The 5,313-nt window shown below is 50.0% G+C and overlaps 1 non-coding gene across 1 annotated transcript in view; it reads left to right on the top strand.

The window, feature by feature from the left end:
- Window positions 1-3,544: 3,544 nt before the first annotated feature.
- LOC149573320 (18S ribosomal RNA) overlaps window positions 3,545-5,313 on the top strand; it is a 1,811-nt gene continuing 42 nt past the window's right edge. The window contains exon 1 of the ribosomal RNA XR_016360566.1: window positions 3,545-5,313. This exon is cut by the window's right edge and continues 42 nt beyond it. This is a non-coding gene — a ribosomal RNA (18S ribosomal RNA).

Genomic DNA, 5,313 nt, shown 5'->3' with positions numbered 1-5,313 from the left:
TCCAATGTGTCATTGCGGTGATCTAGAGAGTGATGCTAAGGGCAGGAGCTTGTGTCTAGAATTTGGGATGTTTGTGCGAGCGAGCAGGGGAGCTTCTCTTATCGGAACCTCTCCGTGGCCTTTGAATATATAGACCCAGTGCCGACGATATCGATGGATGCGAGCCCTTGGATTCCAAATTTGTACATTGGTTTTTGTGAGAGATGGGCACGAAAGCACATCCTGATTGCTACGCGGGAGCTCCCTAAGGTCGCCTCTGTGCCAACTCGATCGGCACAACATTGGGAATGGTTCGACAGCGGTCGACGTTCCAATGTGTCATCGAGGGATGTCTTGGAAAGTGGTCTTTCTTTCAAGGGCGAGCTCGCGTCTAGACCTTGGATTGTGCATCGCATCACAAGTGAATGGGGAGATCTCTCTCTAAATGGCGGCATGGTGATTGCAAGAGAAAATTGACTTAGTCGGAGCCATTGGCCTCGGGCCATTGTGACGGCCTCACAATTTCTCTTTAATTGCAACCTATGTTTGCGCAGTAGCAGAGTTTGCATGTAAGATGGGCCTTGTTCTCGAGAGTTCCAGGAGATGACCTCCGAAACATTTGGATTGGGCCCGTTCAAGGTGAAATTCATCCAGTTGATCGGATGAGCTCGATGAACATTTCAGTCCCTCGGCTCCATGAACTCACATCTCCTCACCTATGACAATCTTTTGCTCCTCTGTCGACCTCATAAAAAATTGGGTCGTGAATGGCTGTTTGGTAGGAATTTTAAAGGATTTGGATTTTTAAGGCGGATGTCGGTGTGTTCGCTAATTTCTAATGCAGAGCGAGCCTCGCACTAATAGCTTATATAGGAGAGGTGGTTGCCGCGAGCCTCTCCCATGCCCCCCTCATTGATTCAATGCCGGTGTCAAGGCGGATGGATATGTCAGATTTTGAAACGGTGGACGCCGATGTTGAATCAATTAGAGGGGCATGAAGCCCACCCTGGATGTGCTATTCCTCGACTCTCCTTTAGATCATGTTTTCTTCTCACTCAGCTGGAGCAATTTCAGAAAAAGGTTTGGCAGCGGTTGCCATCCCTCACCGCGTCTACTCGATGATTTTAAAACTCGATCTAAAACGGGAGCCCTCGTCTAGCACCTCCGTCCGGTGTTGCTCGGGTATTGCATAAAATTATGCCATTGGCGCGAATCCCCCAATGAATGCCTACGCTTGGACCCTCTCTTAGATCACCTTCTTCGATCACTCGACCGACGCAACTATGGAAGAGACTTGGCAGCGGTTGCCTTTCTACAGCGCGTCTATTCAGCGATTTCGAAGTTGATCTAATGGCGAGCCCTTGTCTCTAGCCATGAGGTGGGTGCTTGGCACTCTAGCAAAATTTTTTGCGTGCCTATCATGGCTACAATGGGAGAGGTGGTTGCCGCGAGCCTCTCCCGTGCCCCCCTCATTGATTCAACGCCGCTGTCAGGGCGGATGGATATGTCGGATTTCGAAAACGTGGACGCCGACGTTGAATCAATTAGAGGGGCATGAAGCCCACCCTCGAGGGTGCTATTCCTGGACTCTCCTTTAGATCATGTTTTCTTGTCACTCAGCTGGCGCAATTTCGGAAAAAGGTTTGGCAGCGATTGCCAGCCCTCACCGCGTCTACTCGATGATTTTAAAACTCGATCTAAAATGGGAGCCCTCGTCTAGCACCTCCATCCGGTGTTGCTCGGGTATTGCATAAATTTATGCCATCGGCACGAATCCCCCAACGAATGCCTACGCTTGGACCCTCTCTTGGACACTGCACATTTGGTGTTCGATTCTAAGATGCGCTTGTTGCTGAGTGTGTATGGAGTTGTATCTTTTAGCCAGGGGCTCCGTCTCATTGGCACGTTCTATCATTGCATTTTTATCCTGCCCGGATGGCAAGAAGGAAAGAGATGGTTGCACGGGTGCATTTCTCGACGTCCCTAATTTCATCAAGGGTCCACTCTCCACCCTAAGTTTTTGCCGATCGGTAGAGCCTTGGGATTGAGAGGGGGGCCGGTGAAAGGTTTGGTTGCCGCATAATTTATTCGCTAGTGCATTCTCGGTGCGTGCTCGCCTCTTCACTGTCTCATCCTACAGAAGTGCATGGCACTGTCGTGACAGCCTTTTGTGGTCCGGGCCAGTAGAAGCATAGAGTATTACCAATAATTTTTGTTTGGATGCAGAAACTCTCCATGCCCTGTCCTGCCCTGTGCGATCCGAACGGCTGCGGCTCGTGGGTTCTGCGGGAGATACTCTTCTTCAGCTCCCCCCTAAAGAGAGCGTTTGGTGTTTGCATTGTGTGGACAAAAAGCCCAAGGCATTTCATCTCTCTCTTCAGATGCAAAATTCTGGGAGGGCTTGTCGAAGTATGGCCGTTTGTACGGGGTGCACCAAAAAGCATGTAGGGGGCATATGCCTGGGAAATGGATGTCTCTGAGTGTCCTTACTCGGTCGCGTGCGCGGTGTACATCTTTGCATTACGACCCTACTGCGAGCATTTGTGATTCAAACATTTTGGGGGAACGGGTTTTGTACGAGATGTTCTTCTCAGGCTCCTGCGAACCAGAGCACTCATCTTTGCAATGCTCTGACAAGTGTAGGCCCAACGTGTCTGTCTAGGGGAAGAAATCGCACGAATGCTTTTTGCCGAGATGTGGGTGCTCGCGGGTGGTTCCCTCACGGTGCCAGTTCTTCGGTATGTGCATGTGCATGAGATTGAAGCTTGTCTGACAACGCTAGTGTGAGTGTTCAGCCGTAGGAACTTTTTTGTACCTGCGCTGGCAGATCACATGTCACGGGGAATGGTTAGCGAGGCTGTGCTGGGAAAGGAGATATTTTCCAGAGGTTAGACATGTCCGTGTATGCGGGCAGGCTCTCATCACCTGTAAATGTGTAGAGGGGGTGTTGTTATACACGATGCCCTCGAGCGGCCTTATAATTGAGGTGGTCGCGTACACAGTGATGCCCCCACCAATCGCATAACCAGCCATGTTTTTGACTCGCACGGCCCTTCACCCTTCAGCACGGTGGTCTTCGTTGGCACTTCGGCAACCAGCTCTTCGTCATGGGAAAATGTTTGTTGCGATCGAGAAGGATTTTGTCTGTGCGGGTGCACCTCAACAGGCATGTAGGAGGCATATGCCTGGGAAATGGATGTCTCTGAGTGGCCTTACAATTGAGGTGGCTACGTGCGCGATGCATCTCGTACAGACTCGAGGCTTCTTTCCGAGTAGTGGCGGCAGCGAGTTCGAGGGTAAAGGGTTTCGTACAGGATGTTCTTCCCAGGTGCCTGTGAACCGAGGCTCCCTGTTCGGCCCTCTCCGGTCGATGATGGGACACTTTCTTCTTGTGCGAAATCTTTGAGCGCTGCGAGTCCTGCATGTGCTATGAACGTCATTCTTGTTGCTTGTGCGGCAGATTATGTTTGGATGCATGACGGAGCGAATACAAATTTCAGTTTCCCATCGCGGCGGGCATCCCTTGGCTGTAGCAGGTCTTGGGGGTCCCCTCGTTATTAGAAGCTACTTGGTCGATCCTGCCAGTAGTCATATGCTTGTCTCAAATATTAAGCCATGCATGTCTAAGTATGAACTATTTCAGACTGTGAAACTGCGGATGGCTCATTAAATCAGTTATAGTTTCTTTGATGGTACTTTGCTACTCGGATAACTGTAGTAATTCTAGAGCTAATACGTGCACCAAATCCTAACTCTCGAAAGGGATGCATTTATTAGATAAAAGGCCGACGCAGGCTCGATCGCTATTCTGGTGATTCATGATAACTCGACGGATCGTACGGCCTTTGTGCTGGCGATGCTTCATTCAAATTTCTACCCTATCAACTTTCGATGGTAGGATAGAGGCCTACCATGGTGGTGACGGGTGACGAAGAATTAGGGTTCGATTCCGGAGAGGGAGCCTGAGAAACGGCTACCACATCCAAGGAAGGCAGTAGGCGCACAAATTACCCAATCCTGACACGGGGAGGTAGTGACAATAAATAACAATACTGGGCTCATCGAGTCTGGTAATTGGAATGAGTACAATCTAAATCCCTTAACGAGGATCCATTGGAGGGAAAGTCTGGTGCCAGCAGCTGCGGTAATTCCAGCTCCAATAGTGTATATTTAAGTTGTTGTAGTTAAAAAGCTCATAGTTGGACCTTGGGTCGTCACGGTCGGTCCGCCTTCTGGGTGTGCACTAGCCCTCATGTCCCTTCTACCGGCGGCGTGTTCCTGGCCTTAATTGGCTGGGTCGCGGTTCCGGCGCCATTACTTTGAAAAAATTAGAGTGCTCAAAGCAAGCCTACGCTCTGAATACATTAGCATGGAATAATGCGATAGGAGTCTGGTCCTGTTTCGTTGGCCTTCGGGACCGGAGTAATGATTAATAGGGACTGTCGGGGGCATTCGTATTTCATTGTCAGAGGTGAAATTCTTGGATTTATGGAAGGCGAACCACTACGAAAGCATTTACCAAGGATGTTTTCATTAATCAAGAACGAAAGTTGGGGGCTCGAAGACGATCAGATACCGTCCTAGTCTCAACCATAAACGATGCCGACCAGGGATCGGCGGATGTTGCTCTAAGGACTCCGCCAGCACCTTCTGAGAAATCAGAGTGTTTGGGTTCTGGGGGGAGTATGGTCGCAAGGCTGAAACTTAAAGGAATTGACGGAAGGGCACCACCAGGAGTGGAGCCTGTGGCTTAATTTGACTCAACACAGGGAAACTTACCAGGTCCAGACATAGTAAGGATTGACAGATTGAGAGCTCTTTCTTGATTCTATGGGTGGTGGTGCATGGCCATTCTTAGTTGGTGGAGAAATTTGTCTGGTTAATTCCGTTAACGAATGAGACCTCAGCCTGCTAACTAGCTACGTGGAGGTTCCCCTTCGCGGCCAGCTTCTTAGAGGGACTATGGCCTCCTAGGCCATGGAAGTTTGAGGCAATAACAGGTCTGTGATGCCCTTAGATGTTCTGGGCCGCACGCGTGCTACACTGATGCAACCAACGAGTTTCTCTCCCTGGCCTGAAAGGTTTGGGAAATCTTGCCAAATTGCATCGTGATGGGGATAGACCATTGCAATTATTGATCTTCAACGAGGAATTCCTAGTAAGCATGAGTCATCAGCTCGCGTTGACTACGTCCCTGCCCTTTGTACACACCGCCCGTCGCTCCTACCGATTGAATGATCCGGTGAAGTGTTCGGATCGCGGCGACGACGGTGGTTCCTGTCGGCGACGTCGCGAGAAGTTCACTGAACCTTATCATTTAGAGGAAGGAGAAGT

This window comes from Cupressus sempervirens, chromosome 2 (assembly GCF_028749045.1).
Source record: "Cupressus sempervirens isolate cs-2001-9-10 chromosome 2, ASM2874904v1, whole genome shotgun sequence".
In the NCBI taxonomy this organism is placed as follows: Eukaryota; Viridiplantae; Streptophyta; class Pinopsida; order Cupressales; family Cupressaceae; genus Cupressus; species Cupressus sempervirens.
The sequence above is the reverse complement of the archived record's forward strand: the minus strand, read 5'-3'. Positions and strand labels throughout refer to the sequence as shown.